Raw genomic sequence first — 17,179 nt, forward strand, 5'->3', positions numbered from 1 at the left:
ATACAGTTCTGTGCATGGCAGTTACCTTAAACAGGGGAAATAGTGAGGAGAGGTGAAAGAACGGCACAGACACACAGCTCTCACTCTCACTCGTCTGTATTGAGTGAAGGAGGCGCGCGAACCCACCTACTGGAGCCCTGAGGCATTACCAAGGGATCGACGCACAATCAACCCAGACAGAACTTTCACTACTTATCTCCCTCTATATTCCCACTGCATATTCTATTCGAAAACAGTCAAAGCAACAAATAAAACATTAATAAAGACATGACATGAAATGTAAGGAACAGAGATGTACAACTCCAAAACTAATCAAATTTATGAATTTATGATCCACCACATTAGGTCCAACTTTCTCCAGTCCTCCGTGTTGCCTCTTTGGTGCTGTTTCCCGCCCATATACCTTTACTTCTTCTGTGTTTCGTATTTTTTTCAAAATAGCGGTAAACGATCAGTGTATAATGCTCATTAGCGCCGCCTTCCGCTTCGGAGGGTGAATCAGAGATTAACTCGAATAAAATTGATTCCTGCAGCTGCTTAACACTTACGGAAAAAAATTAAAAAAATATATATAGGATACATTGATAAGACAATGAATATTAAAATAAATACATTTTTTCTTCCACTAATGCATTTAAGACAATTTGATTTTACTTATTTGGTGAAACACTTTGAGATTTTATTTTATTTTAGCATGTGCTACATAAATTAAGTTTATTATTAAATCCTACCTACTTGAAACAACAAAAATAACAGGACTTTACCATTCTTATATGTCCTAACTTAACTGTGTTACGTTGTGCTTAAGTTATGATTTTAAGTGATGCTTACTTAATATAGAAATAGTTCAATTCAATCAAAAGTTATTAGTTTCATTTACTCAAAAAGAAGAACATGTTACACGAACTTGACATATTTAAGTTAACAGAACTTTTTAAAGACTTTGAGTATACACTACTTAATCTATTTAATTACTTTGAACATTCGGGTTTACAGTGTGGCGTTTAGATCAACTGGCCTTTGGTCGAACAGATGTGATCAGATCAGCTGGCGGTGGAGGTAGCTTGTGTGCCTTTTCACTCAGGGGAGCATTGAAGAATGTAGTCCTCCAACTTGATACAGCAGCAATGCCAGATGAACTCGCTAGGCAGAACAATTTAAAGCCCCACTCAACTTTCCCCTAGACCAGTGCACTTGGTATAATGTCCCTCAGCTGGGATAACCACATTTACTCATGGCCTTCTTGATGTGCTGTTCTTCTGCCTCCCTGGCTGCTGTGTCAGTGAGGATGGTGTTCGCTCTGTGTTGTAGCGTCCTGATCACACCCAGTTTGTGCTCCAGTGGATGATGAGAGTCAAACTTTAAATACTGATTCATACGTGTAGGTTTACGGTACACGTCAGCTTTTACTGATGGAAATCTCACAGTCTAAGAAGGCTAACCTGCCACTTTTCATATCCTCCCTGGTGAATTTTATGTGTCGGTCCACCGAGTTAATGTGATCCGTGAAATGTAGTACGTCCTGAGATTTGATTTTCACCCAGGTGTCATCCACGTACCTGAACTCTCACCAGCAAGTACTGTTTTCACCACCCAACCTGTACAGTGTTTTTTTATATGTCTTTGCTTGATCTCTACTTTTATGACAGCTCCCACTTTGTATTATCACACTGATGCTTTGAGTCACTAAATCAGTAATACTACCTCCTTTTGTTCTCACACTGGGTTTAATGAACAAGGTTTCTGTTTGTCCATTAAAGTTGTTTGTTGTGATCTTTTAAAGGATCCTGTGATGATCCAGAGCCTGGCTTGTCTCAGGAGTCTCTCAGTGACCTGAGCAGCAGCTGCAGCTCTGCTGGCCTCTGTGTTCACCTGCAGGAGACGTGGAGACCCGCGCTCACCTTCTGCAGCACAGTTGCAGTGAGGGAAGGTGAGTCGTCCTTTAGCAGGACATCATTCAGGCTTTATTAGCATCACTGTGACTGTTATTGTGTTTGTAGGAGGTTTCCTCTGCTGGTCTCAGACAGCAGCAGGAACATCAGCCTCCCTGTCAGTGGAGATCAGTTCTTATGTGCTGTTGGCCAAACTCAGCGCCTCCCCGACTGCTGAGGATCTGGGATATGCCTCTGGTATTATCAGGTGGCTGACTGGGCAGCAGAACTATTACGGAGGCTTCTCCTCCACTCAGGCACGACACCACCCGAACAGCATGAAGCTGATCTTTGAGTTCATCTACAGTCTTGGACCAAATCAGCAGAAATAATCCTGAAGCTTTCATGTTGTTGCTTTTCTCTCAGATATGCAGACTTGTTTTAGCAGGCAGGGATGTTTTTATTCTTTATTTACAAGATGAAATTGACTTTGGTCTGAAAATGTGTTGTTTTAACAGAACAGCCTTCTGTGCACCAACTACACGTAACAGCCTGTAAATAACAGCTCAGCTGCAGTCTGTAAGTTTCTACCTGTGATTTCTCTACTTTGTTTCTCTGAGATCATCTCTGTTAAACATATTTAACCTGTTTAACCTTTATTTAACCAGGAAGTGAAGGTCAGAAACTCTTTGTGAGAGTGTGTTGAAGTGACACAGGCAGTTTGAACTTCATGTCAACATGAATCCATCCTGTAGGACACAGTGGAGGCTCTTCAGGCTCTCTGCTCCACTCTGGTGTTCAGTCCTGAAGGTTGGAGCACAGGGACAGTTCAGGCTCCAGCAGTCAGCTGACATCTGATCAGGGCAACAAACTGCTCCACCAGGAGGAGGCGCTGCAGGACGTGTCAGGAAAATACAGGCTGGAGGTGAAGCTGCTTCAGTGCAGCTCAGTGACAGCATCATGTGACCAGGTCCTGGTTGGTGTCAAACAGGCTTTCTTTGTTTCTTTGTACTTATAAAACATAAAGAAGCATTTTCACATGTAATCAATGTGTTTTCATAGACAACATTAGAGCTGACAGTAAGAACTGCACACAGTACAATTCTGTTTGACACTAAATTAAAAATCAATAAAGTCACTTTGTGTCTACATGAGAATCAGAGAAACTTTCTTCATCCCAGAGGGAAACTGAGCTGTCGGAGCAGCAAACACACAACAAACATCAAGCACTGATAGGAAATGAGAAACACAGATATCGATGATAAATATTAAGATAAAGAGATAAATATAGAGATATAAATATAAAAGTGTCACGGTGTAGAAAAGTGACAGCAGGCTGCACTGAGCTGTGATTGGTTCTGTTTGTTTCCCACATTTGTGCACCTACAACATCCCAACACCTGCTGATGTCCCCACTCTCAGTGTGAAAGTCCACACAGAGGTGGAGCCCACAGGTGGAGCTGCCAGAGCCAGACTGACTGTGGAAATACATCCCTGTAAGTATGTGACAGGTTAGAGGAGAGTCTGTACCAGCGTGGAGTCACTGTGGGTGATGAAGAGCATGTGTGCACACACTGTTCAAACACAGCTACAGTGGGAAGGAGAAAACTACAAACATAGTGGTCCTGGATGTTCCCCACAGTGTGAGTAATTAGACTCTACCAACACGTCATGTGATCACTGTGATGATGTCATCTCCTCACAGCTCAAACATGGCCTCCTGGTGAGTCGTGTTGAACCAAAGGAAGATCCTGTTCTGGTGTCCTTAGAGGAGGTCAGAGACGTCCACAGTGGGGACACCAGATGATGATCTTTGGTACAAACTGTGTCTGCGATTGTTTCTGTCTCGTCCAGTTATCAAAGGACACACCATCAACCACAGAGATCATCCAGGAGCTCCCAGTGGACGACCTGAAGCCAGCCGTGGTCCAGATCTATGACGACTACCAACCAGGTCCAAGTCTAACTAAGCTTTACTCCAACAGCACACTGACACACTTCAGAGGATCCATCAGACTGAACAGTTCATACAAGCTGATGTTTCAATCAGTGGGACTCAGAGAAACGACACTTTCATAAATCTGGTTTTAGTCACTTTGAGTGTAAACAGGAAACAAACTGCATCATTTGTGCTTCTTGCACCAGGATCCTCCTCGTCTCTCCCACAGACAGGAAGTTCTGCTCTCATGAAGCAGCAGGAAGATGTGAGGCTCAGAGTGAGGACTGAGTACAGACTGATGGCACACACTCAGCCTTTTGCCACTGCATGCACAGCTGTGAGTCATGTGACACTCGTGCACTCGTGTTGATCACACCTCTCATTGCAGATAAGTGAACTCTCCCAGGGGCAACGATCACACACAGTGGTGTGAAAAAGTCTTTTCACTCAGTCATTTCTGACTGTTTTTATCACACAAATGTTCATATTAGACAAAGATAACACAAGTAAATAAATGATGATGTCATTGATTAAGGCACAAAGGTGATCCCAACCTACCTGAGCTGTGTGCAAAAGTAACTGCCCCGCTGCTTCAATCATGAATGAACTGTGATGAAGCACATTTGTTTCTGAAGCTGAGTTCAGTTTGACAAACACACTCAGCCTGATTACTAGAAGACCTGTTGGATCAACAGACTCATCAACTTCTACAGAACCCGTGTGAGAAAGAGGCTGAAAGATGTCAAACAGCAACACATGATGCCACCATCTACACAATCAGCTGACAGAGTCACAGCTGTCAGTCTGCACAGGGTTCACAGCCATTTCTAAGGCTTTGGGACTCTGTTGAACCACAGTGAGAGCCATTAGACACAAATGCTGAAAGTGTGGAACAGTGGGAACCTTCCCAGGAGCCAGTGGCACCAACATGACTCCAAGAGCACATCGACATCCAGGAGCTCACAAAGAGCCCAGAACAACATGAAAGACCTGCAGGCCTCAGTTAAGGTCATCATTGAACAATAAGAAAGAGAATCCATGGAGGAGTCCAAGGAGAAAACCACTGCAGACCAAGAAGAACACAAAGGATGGTCTCACATTGTCCAACAACATGTTGATGATCCCGTTTGGGAAAGACTCTGTGGACTGATGAGACAAAAGCTTTCTGACAAGCTTTGAGTCCTGTTACATCTGAAACTAACACAGCATCAATGAAAAGGAGCCTCATAGCAACAGTCACATATGGTGGTGGTAGTGTGATGGTCCCATGTGATGCATCATGGCAGCAACAATACAACAACAAATACACACATGTGACAAATGTACAATAACAGATCATTAAGTGTCACGGCGCCGTGCGCATTAGTATATTTGACTTAAGCTTAATAATCAGAATAATGCTCTGATCTCTTCACATAAATGAAATCATACCTTTCTACTAAAACTGTTTCTGTTGGTCTCCACCTTTTCCTGAACCAGACCCTGCAGGATCCACCTGAGTGTCCCAGTCCTGGACCCTGTTTGTAACCAGGAGGATCCCAGGCCTGATTATTGCTGATGGATTATAAATATTCTTGTTTTATTCTCATTAAATAAATATGTGTATAAATATGTGGATTCATGTGTGGCAGGATGAATGTTATCCCTCGGTCCAACCCACTTTCAGCCTGGCACATTAGGGGGCGCTAGTATAAATAGTGGCCATTTGAGTGTCCCTGGATCGCTTACCTGTGATCTCCTTTTTGGTCACCTGACTTCCCTTTGGTGTTGCCGAGATTATTTGCGGGTTACGCTTCTGAAGCCTCCATCGCAGCTGGTAGGTGTTTACTCATTGTAGTGTGTGTGTGTATATTACCTTACTTGGTGGTAAACGGCTATTGTTTGTAGGTCGTAGCTGTAGAAGCCTCCTCTGAGCCATTCTGCTCACGTTTTATGACGCGGCTTACTTGGTACGTAATCAACTTTTGTTACGCTCTCTGCCTTCTATTCTTTTATAGTAATTATTTATTATGCTTTGCAGGAAGTGTGGGCCTTAGTTTTACGCCAAGCTACGCGAACTGAAGTGCTGCTGCTTTGCTTTGCTGTGCTTTTACCGTCTGTTCCCGTTAGGAGATTTCTTTCCCTGCTGCTGCCAGCTTTTACAGTGGACGTCGGCGTGGACAGCGGCCATATGCATGCCGGTTATGGGAGTCAGCTGGCGTGCATATTGATTGACCGTTAACTTGTAGTCGTGCAGACGGCAAGTTGGAGCAATACGGCGATTCCGTTTGCTCCAGATTTTAGAGTTTTATCTAGATTGTATGTTGTTTTCCTGTTGTTTGATTTGTAGTTTGGATTTTTGTTACGCCACTGGTGGGAGGCCCTTTTTCTAGCTGTAGATCACCAGTGTGGTCCTGCAGTTGGGTTATCCCCCAGCGCTACACATTAGTTTGTTGTGATATATTAAAATTTTCTTTGTTTCTTTTATTCAGATGCGGAGCGCCGACGTGGAGGAGACTAGGGTGCCTTGGTGGTGGGATCCTTTGCGTGTACACACCTGCCTTGTTTAGTTTATTAGTGTGATAGTGTGCTGCACTTGTGTCTTGGTGTGTTTTCTTTTTTTAGTTTGTGTGTGGCATCCCTGCCCCTCCACTGGTAAGCCTCAGCTCTGAATACCTTTTTAAGCATATTTGTACATGAATATTTATGATTGTGCTTTTATATGGTGTTTTAAATAATTATTAATAAATTGTCAATTTGTTTATCATTGAACCTCGTCTCTGTACTGAGTATAACGAACCTAACTGCCTTTTTGGTGATTCAGTGTTACTTCCAGTATTCTCTGGGTGAAATTCCCAGATATACGAGCGTAAGTGAATGCAACATCGTCTTCTGCACTATGAGCATCACGTTAGCAAAAACAATTTTTCGGCGAAAGATTAACAGGTTAACATAGCTGGATTGGCCATCGGGCATACCGGGCATTTGCCCGGTGGGCTGATGACTTATTTTTTTATTATTATTTTTTGTAACGGCATGAACAATGACAGGTGGTGGGTTGGCCAGAGGCAGGGGCGATTCTAGGATCAGAGCTTTGGGGATGCTGAGCACCCAGAGAGCTGCCCAGTTAGGCAAGACAAACTTTACTCCTCACAATGAGACTTCGTTCATGTCCCTCTAAGTCCCTGCATCCTTAAATGTCTCCAGTTGTCCCAAGTTCTCTATGGCTGTCTCCTTTGTGCATTTAAACCAGTTTCTCTCTGTCCTCGTCTCTGTTATCAGTCATCATAATTTTACCATCTCTGTGCAAATCTGACAAATTTCTTTCTTAAATCATAAGATTCTTAAATTCATCAAGTCTCTCTGTGCCTGGGTCCTCGTCTCAAAACGTGACATCACTGCTTTGTACATATTAACACAATTTAATCCCACATTTGTGAAAGAAAAGCAAAACACTTTTTTCAAAAGTCTGCAAAAAACCCATCAAATCTGATAAAGGTTATTTAAATGATGCTCATAGTGAGTAAAAAGTAAACTGAGTGCATTTTTTGGACAGAGATTCACTTTTAATGTGTGTGTGTAATATAATACCGATACATAAAAAAACCACTCCAAAACAGAATAAATTGTTACAAATAAAAATCTTTACTGCAGACACTAATTTTACTAATTTAATAATAATCATTTTGTGTTGTAAGATTTATGAGTTTCATGCTTTCATAGTGGTACTTGGGAGAGCTTGACATTTTTATCAGGTGGTACACACTGTAAAAAGTTTAAGAAACTGTTACGTTCTTAGTGTAGGCGAATGTTGAACGCAACAAGAAGTTGGCCCACTCACACGCCACCCAAGCAAGGACACAAACAACAATATCTTTTTAAAGTGCTAGGCAGCCATTTATTTGCTTCAGCTGTGAGCTGTGCCAAAAATAACAAACAAAACTCCCTACTGGTCCCTATGCTTTCCTACACAAAATAAAAACCAACCAAAAGACAATCCACTTACCTAACTTTCTAACAAAAAACAGGAGAAAACTTAATCAACAAAAATGGCTTCTCACGCCTACTAGGCTGCTGCAGTGAAGAATATGTACAAGGTGAACAAAATACACGAGTGCAACTTGACAAGACTATTTACAACTATTTACAAAACTAAGATACTAACACCAGACACACACACAGGGTTATACTTGCAAATCAATTTGGCAAAGACACTCTACACAGCAACGAATCAAAAACACATGTTCTTTGCTGAATGGTAGAGGTTAGGAGAGAGGGGGCCAGGTGGCTGTCATCCGGTAGTTAAGTACTGGAGATGATCAACCAATTATCCAATCCGAGGATAGGCAGAGACTCCACCCAGATACCCAGCAGGCACGCCCAGGTGTCCACCTCCTAAGAGAGAAAAGGGGAAGAAACCCACAGCCATCCTCTGGTGGGAGGAGTAACACAAAACAAACAACACTGGATCATAACAAAACACTGAGAAGTGTGTAGGAGCCATATGAGTTGCTCTTTGTCTGTTTAAGTGGGTTGGGTTAAATGGACTCACTGTATTGGTGCACGGGTGTGGGGCGTGTCTCATGGGTGTGGTAGAGGATAAATGTGATTGCACTCACCTGTTCACAGCACCTGATGTTGATGAGCAGAAGGTAGGGTGAGCATGAGGCAAAACTTTCTGTTGATCGCAGCTTGAACGCAACTTGAGCTATTTGATAGATTTTGTCTGTAACTTGATGGTTTTTGTATGGTTATGAACTAATTGATGACATAGAAAGGTTTTAGTTTGGCATAGTAGTTAGTGCCATCATTGTGAGTTGCAGTCATTTGTTTGTGCAGCCTGTGCTTTTGTGTATTTGGTTATAAGTTGATCCCATGTGCTGATTTGTATATTGGACGGTGCATGTGGAATAAAGGAGCAAATGTTACAGGAGTGTATTTTATGCGTTTATTGTTGCGCGTCACCGGTGTCCTCATGTTTAGCCTGCCGCGGCCTTTGGTTGGAGGAGCCGCAATAATTTGTCAACAGAAAGTTTTGTAGATTTTATTGGATTATTTATATATAGATGAGTTTTATTGGTGAGAGTTTTGTAGTTGCTGTTGCCTTTGTCCATGCGCTTTTAGATTTGAGCCTGTGGCTACACAAAACAGATTTCTTTCAGGAGTCTTATTTCCCTCTTAGGTTTCAGCAGTACAGCTGCACTAGGCATTGTACTGATTTTCTTTCTAGTTATTGTGCATCAGGCGGCTGAAGCCACTGGCTTGGGAGTACCGCCGCAGTTTGTGTTTAAGACAATTTGTCTTCCTCACAGCTGACGGTATGGAGGTACATAAATACCCACCGCTAGTATGTACGGAAGACTAGGGTGAGTTAGTTAGGTTTAATAGGCAGATAGTGGGGGATATTGCTCCTGTTAATTGTGTGGGTCCAAGGTTTTATGAAGTGAAGGTCATCAAGTTGATGTGTTGGAACAAAGCTGTGTGGCATAGGTGCAGTTCAGCATTTGGATTTTGTAATGCTTTGAAGAAAAATGGAGATACACCAATTAATACCATGTGTTGATGAAGATAGAAAGAAAAGACAGCCGAAACCGACTGCTAAGGCTTTGGAGAGTCAGATTGAAAGGCTTCAAACAGAACGTCACACTAAAGTTAATAAAATTAAAAAGGTCATAAAGGTTATTAAAGAATTAAAACAATCTGAGGATAATGTTTCCACTGTTCAGGCTCAATTAGAGAATTTGTCTATGTTGCTTAGTGAGGCAACTTGTCTGCATGAAACCTTGATTCCTTTGCTTCCTCAAGAAGAGCAAGAAAAACAAACTGCTTGGTTTATAAGTGTGCGAGCACATAATACTGAGTTTATGGAAGACATAAAGAGATGGCTTCATGATGCAAAGGGAAACTCTCAGAGTAAAAATCAGGTGTCTGAGCTTGATTTGCCTCAGTTAAATCCAGCTGATGTTAAATCTTTTGATGTATTACCTGCTGGAAATGGTTCTGGTGCTTCTAGGCACACCGGGAATGTTGGTAAAGGTGCTGCAATAGATGATGTTAATCCAAGTGATAGCATCTCTAATGTTGGAAACAGAAGTGGTAGGAAAAGCAAATCATCACTCAGTGGCTCTATGGTTTCATCTGCCTTGTCAGCACGCATAACGGCAGAGGCTGACATGGCTGCCCTTCTTGTTCGACAGAGGTTGTTGAAAGAAAAGCATGCTTTGGAAGAACAAGAAATACAGCTTAAGAAAAGAAAGGAGCTGCTTGACTTAGAAACTGAAATAGCAGCCTCAGCAGCAAAGGTGAATGTTTTGAAAGCTTCTGAGATGTCCCGAGTCTCAAGTGCCGTTAATGGTAAATCTGATGGAATGAATTCGTATTTAGAACGAGAGCAGGGGCATTTAGGCGTTTTAAATCCTAATGCTCCGATGTTCAAACCTGTGTTACCAGAGCGACCATATCAGGGTGTTGATGTAAGGCCTAAGGTTAAAAATATTTCTCAGCCCAAGGTCATTTCATTGGAACAGTCAGAGACGAAGCCACAAGTGTTTCCAGGTGTAGTTTCGACTACTCAGATGATGTCGCAGTCTCACGTACAATCAAAACATCTTACACATACAGAGCAAGGTAGTGAGGGTCATGATCATCTAGTCACCGTTTTGCAGAAACAAAATGAAATTACAACTTTATTGGCTGAGCAGCAGTCTCTGTTTTTGCTACCAAGGCGTGACATTCAGTTCTTTGATGGTGATCCTTTGCAATATCAAACATTTATGAGAGCTTTTGAGCACATGGTGGAGAGTCAAGCTCACAGTGCGAAGGATTGTTTATATTTTCTTGAGCAATACACTAGAGGCCATCCAAGAGAAATGGTCAGAAGCTGTCAGTATATGCCTGCTGAGTATGGATATGCTAAAGCTAAATCTTTGCTCCAGGAGAACTTTGGCAATTCGCTGAAAATTGCTGCTGCCTACATTGAAAGGGTCAGTAAATGGCCTTCTATAAAATCTGATGATGTGAAGGCTTTGCAGGAATATGGGTTCTTATTAAGGCAATGTTGCAATGCAATGGGAGACGTTGAGTCCTTGCATGAGTTGGATGTCTCTGCTAACATGCAAGCAGTTATAAAAAAGTTGCCTTATAAGCTCAGGGATAAATGGAGGAATGTTGCCTGCGATTTGCAGGAGAGGTTTCAACGTAAAGTGGGTTTTAGCGATGTTGTTGAGTTTGTTGAAAAGCAAGTTAAGATCGCAAGTGACCCATTGTTTGGAGACATAAAGGATCCTCCAACAGCCATCAGACAGGAGGCGAGGAATGTTAAGTCTCAGTTTTACCCCAAGGCTAAGAAGAGTAGTTTTGCTACTACAGTGGCCAAGGTGGAAGGGAAGATTGAGCCAGCGTTGAGGCGAGAGAGTGGTTCAGTTGTGACCAAGGTTTGCTTGTTTTGTGGAGCAGGACATATGTTGGATTTGTGTCCTTCATTTGAAAGAAAGTTGCACTGTGAAAGATTATCTTTTTTGAAAGAGAATGGTGTGTGTTTTGGTTGTCTGCGCATTGGGCACAGAAGCAAGGACTGCAGGAAACGTCTCTTGTGTAAAGTCTGTAATCAGAAACACCCCACACTCTTACATATCCACTCCAAGCAGAGGGAAAGTGTTTCAGTGCAAACTATAGGAGGGGGAGAACCACCAGATGAAGGTCCTTCATTTGCTGTGCAAAGCAGTGGTGTTACTGGGGCCGGTGAGCAAAATAGTGCTCTAGCCATAATACCAGTTAGAGTGAAGTCCAAGAAAGGTAATCAGTCACTGATAACATATGCTTTCCTAGATCCTGGGAGCTCAGCTTCATTTTGTACTGAAGGGCTCATGAATAGGCTAAATCTTTCAGGAAGGAAAACTGGCATTCTGTTGCGGACAATGGGTCAGGAGAAAGTGGTCAGTAGCTATGTAGTTTCAGATTTGGAAGTAGCTGGTTTAGATTTAGATCACTACTGTGACTTGCCTGACCTATTTACTCAGAAAAGCATGCCTGTTCATCAATGCAATATTCCCCGACAGGAAGATCTGGATAGATGGCCACATTTGCACCATATTAAGATACTGGAGATAAATTCCGGGGTAGACCTGTTGATCGGGACCAATGTGCCCAAGGCTCTAGAGCCATGGGAGGTTGTTAGAAGTCAGTATGGAGGTCCCTATGCTGTAAAAACTATGCTGGGTTGGACAGTGAATGGTCCTCTCAGAGAGGATCATAAGACTGACATTTTTGATGTGACTGTCAATAGGATTTCCGTGGCAAAATTGGATGAGCTGTGGGAACGTCAAATGAAGGCTGATTTTCCAGAATGTATTCAGGATGAGCGGTTTGCTTTGTCTAGAGAAGATCAGCACTTTATGAAGTCAGTGATGGACTCTGAGTTGGTTGATGGTCATTATACCATTGGTTTACCTTTTAGGTCCAATCAGGTAAAAATGCCAAACAATAAGAAGGCTGTAGAACAGCGAAATATGAGCCTTAAACGGATGTTTATCAAGGATGATTCCTGGTTGCCAGGGCCAAAGCTTCTTGCTGAACCAGAATTTAATTGGCCAGGGAACCTTGATTTTGGAAAGATCTCTTTAAATGATCCACAGATTAAAATGGCCGTTTTAGTTAATGCTGTTGGAGCAAATGAACACAAGGGGGCATCAATCAGGGACATTAAGAAGGCCTACAGAAAGATGGCTTTGCAGTTACACCCTGACAGGAACCAAGATGACCCGCAAGTCCTGGACAAGTTCGCAGACTTGCGGGCAGCCTATGAGGTCCTCTCAGATAAGGAGAAAAGGAAACAGTCTGACATGTATGGAGAGCACGGGCTCAAAGAGGGTCACCACAGCTCTCACAGCAATATCTTCTCCAGCTTCTTTGGTGACTTTGGGTTCATGTTTGGTGGCAACCGACAGCAACAGGACAGGAATATTCCCAGAAGAAATGACACAATACCAGACCTGAAGGTTACACTGGAAGAAGTGTACTCTGGGAACTTTGTGGGTGGCAAACCTGAGTTGAAAGAGGCAGTGGAAGGATGGAATTGGGTACAGACGCATGAGATGCTGCTGCAAAAGGGCATAAAGTGGATTTTTAATCCCCCTGCTGGTTCCCATCATGGCGGTGTTTGGGAACGTCTCATAAGGTCTGTCAGGAAGGTGTTAAATTCTGTTGTGAAAATGCAGAACTTGGATGATGATGGCCTTTGTACGGTTCTTTGTGAGGCAGAGGCTATTGTGAATAGTAGGCCAATAACCAAAGCTTCTACTGATCCTAATGATTTGGAGGCCTTGACTCCTAACCATCTGTTGCTGCTTAAGACCAAGCCATTGATGCCACCAGGAGTGTTCCAGAAGGGGGACGTGTATGGACGACGTCGATGGAGGCAAGTACAGTACATGTCTGACCTGTTCTGGAAGCGCTGGGTTAAGGAGTACCTGCCCCAGCTTCAAGAGCGTCATAAGTGGCAGAGAATCGGACGGAACTTCATTCCTGGGGACGTGGTTATCGTCGTCGATGATTCTGCGCCTCGTAACTCTTGGGTGACTGGTAGAGTTGTGGAAGCAATTTCTGACGGTAAAGGACTTGTACGTCAGATTCGTGTTAAAACGAAGACTGGTTGTTTGGACAGGCCGATCACTAAAGTGTGTCTTCTACAGGAAGCAGAAGAATCATAAAGACTGACTTTTTCAGATGTTTATTTGTATTAATGTGTATTTGCTTATTTGAATTGAAATTGTATTTTGAATGTTTGATGAAAGATTGATTATGTTTATTAATATGTCTCCTACATAAGTAAGTATGAGGTAATTATTGCTCTAAAATAATTAGGGGCCGGTATGTAGGAGCCATATGAGTTGCTCTTTGTCTGTTTAAGTGGGTTGGGTTAAATGGACTCACTGTATTGGTGCACGGGTGTGGGGCGTGTCTCATGGGTGTGGTAGAGGATAAATGTGATTGCACTCACCTGTTCACAGCACCTGATGTTGATGAGCAGAAGGTAGGGTGAGCATGAGGCAAAACTTTCTGTTGATCGCAGCTTGAACGCAACTTGAGCTATTTGATAGATTTTGTCTGTAACTTGATGGTTTTTGTATGGTTATGAACTAATTGATGACATAGAAAGGTTTTAGTTTGGCATAGTAGTTAGTGCCATCATTGTGAGTTGCAGTCATTTGTTTGTGCAGCCTGTGCTTTTGTGTATTTGGTTAGAAGTTGATCCCATGTGCTGATTAGTATATTGGACGGTGCATGTGGAATAAAGGAGCAAATGTTACAGGAGTGTATTTTATGCGTTTATTGTTGCGCGTCACCGGTGTCCTCATGTTTAGCCTGCCGCGGCCTTTGGTTGGAGGAGCCGCAATAAAGTGTATGTGTGCTTTTAGAAAACATTTAAAGCTGCTGTACAGAATCTTTGAAACCGGCTTAAAACACTTTTAGAATATAAACAGAGCATCTGCTTCTCTTTACAGCTCCTCACTCCACCAGGGCTCCGTTTGGCTCTTTCTGATAGTGAGCAAATATGATGTATGTACTGCGGCAGACATACAGACAACTGGACAGTCCAAAAGTTGGCCTACCTATTACTGGCTGAGGTTTTAGTAGAGTTGTGGCTGAACCACATACAAATATATCATTAATTTTAATCTCCCCAATCAATGATAATGTTATGTTGGAATGCAGCTTCTGTATAGCAGCTTTAATATAGGGAGAGAACAACTTCCAGATTGTGTGAGTAAAATCAGGTTTTTTACCTGGTTCTTCCTGACCTTGTACTTTTTCCTCACGTTCCCTCTTTCATCTCTCCGTCTTTGGACTGACAATCATACACAAATAGATTGTATTGTAACAGGAGTTATAAGGTTAATGGGCATTCAGTCAGTTAGTTATTATTAGTATTATTAGTTATTATCCATTTAAAACAGGACAGTGGTAACAAAAATAGGCTATGGACAATTTTAAGTTTTAGATTTTAAAATAGGATGTAAATTTCAATGGGAGCAACAGGACGGTCAGATGTCGCTGATTTTACTACAGTGTAGGACTGATTGTAGGGTAGCAAACATCTCCGGGAAACAAGTTGTTTTTTTTTTTTTTAACACCCAGCTTACCTGGGTCTAATGTTTTTCAGCCAAAAAGAAACATGGTCTGACTCCTAGTCAGCGACATCTGACCGTCTGACATCTATACTTTTGTTGTTAAAATTGTTATGTCTCAACCAACTACTGTATGCTTTTTATATTTTTAGCAGTGTGTCACACAAACAGCAAATATTGTCAAAAAAAAGTAAGAAATCTTTGGGGGTGCTTTGATTCATTTTGGGGGTGCTTCAGCACCCCCAAAATGGGCTAAAATCGCCCCTGGCCAGATGCTGGCCGATGTGTAAAAATAACTCAGTTGTTTGGTGGTGGCTGTGGCGGAGCTTCCACAGAGGCCAGCAGGTGGATGAGGGAAGGGGAGGCAGGAGGAGCAGAGACCCGAGGCAGCCACAGGTCCGAGTGTCAGGTGAACTGAACTTCAGGTAAGAAGTTATGACCTGCAGTCTATCTGGGTCAGATATAAACCAAGTTTAGGTGGAGTTTATTTTCGCTGTGCTGACTTTTTACCATCAGTTACAATAACTGGTACTGCGTGCTAGCTAGCATGACAGAGTTTCTATACAGCTGGATGGGTGCTATGATGTTACTGATAGTGAACTTTATTTTATTCATAAGGTTAGTTAGTAGAGTTGCCAACCATCCTGTAAAAAACAGAATCTTATAAAAAAAAAAAAAAAACACCCAGCACGCCCCTACGGGCGGTTTATCCTTCAAGCTCGGGTCCTCTACCAGAGGCCTGGGAGCTTGAGGGTCCTCTTGCAGTATCTTAGCTGTTCCCAGGACTGCGCTCTTCTGGACAGAGATCTCCGATGTTGTTCCCGGGATCTGCTGGAGCCACTCGCCTAGCTTGGGAGTCACCGCACCTAGTGCTCCGATTACCACGGGGACCACCGTTACCTTCACCCTCCACATCCTCTCGAGCTCTTCTCTGAGCCCTTGGTATTTCTCCAGCTTCTCGTGTTCCTTCTTCCTGATATTGCTGTCATTCGAACCGCTACATCGATCACTACAGCCGTCTTCTTCTGTTTGTCTACCACCACTATGTCCGGTTGGTTAGCCACCACCATTTTGTCCGTCTGCATCTGGAAGTCCCACAGGATCTTAGCTCGGTCATTCTCCATCACCCTTGGGGGCATCTCCCATTTTGACCTCGGGACTTCCAGGTTATACTCGGCACAGATGTTCCTGTACACTATGCCGGCCACTTGGTTATGGCGTTCCATGTATGCCTTGCCTGCTAGCATCTTGCACCCTGCTGTTATGTGCTGGATTGTCTCTGGGGCATCTTTACACAGCCTGCACCTGGGGTCTTGCCTGGTGTGATAGACCCCAGCCTCTATGGATCTTGTACTCGGAGCTTGTTCTTGTGCTGCCATGATTAGTGCCTCTGTGCTGTCTTTCAGTCCAGCTTTGTCCAGCCACTGGTAGGATTTCTGGATATCAGCCACCTCCTCTATCTGCCGGTGGTACATACCGTGCAGGGGCCTGTCCTTCCATGATGGTTCCTCGCCTTCCTCCTCTTTCTTGGGTTTCTGCTGCCTGAGGTATTCACTGAGCACACTGTCAGTTGGGGCCATCTTCGTGATGTATTCGTGGATGTTTCTTGTCTCATCCTGGACTGTGGTGCTGACACTCACCAGTCCTCGGCCCCTTCCTTCCGCTTAGCGTACAACCTCAGGGTGCTGGACTTGGGGTGAAACCCTCCATGCATGGTAAGGAGCTTTCTTGTCTTGATGTCAGTGGCTTCTATCTCCTCCTTTGGCCAGCCTATTACCCCAGCAGGGTACCTGATCACGGGCAGGGCGTGGTGTTGATGGCCCCGGATCTTGTTCTTACCATTCAGCTGACTCCTCAGGACTTGCCTGACCCTCTGCAGGTACTTGGTGGTTGCAGCTTTCCTAGCGGCCTCGTCATGGTTCCCATTCGCCTGTGGGATCCCCAGGTACTTGTAACTGTCCTCTATGTCTGCAATGTTGCCTTCTGGTAGTTCAATCCCTTCAGTTCTGACTACCTTCCCTCTCTTTGTGCCACATCCCCATTGAGTTCCTGATGAAGGCTCTTAGGGTCCTGTTGATCTTGTACAATTCTAGGCATTCCAGTATCCAGCTGTGGGGCATTGAGTCATAGGCCTTCTTGTAATCAATCCAGGCTGTGCACAGGTTGGTCAGTCTGGTCTTGCAGTCTCGGCTGACTGTTCTGTCTACCAGTAGCTGGTGTTTTGCGCCTCTGGTATTCTTGCCAATCCCTTTCTGTGCCCCGCT

Source organism: Oreochromis aureus, linkage group 3 (genome assembly GCF_013358895.1).
Source record: "Oreochromis aureus strain Israel breed Guangdong linkage group 3, ZZ_aureus, whole genome shotgun sequence".
NCBI classification, from domain to species: Eukaryota; Metazoa; Chordata; class Actinopteri; order Cichliformes; family Cichlidae; genus Oreochromis; species Oreochromis aureus.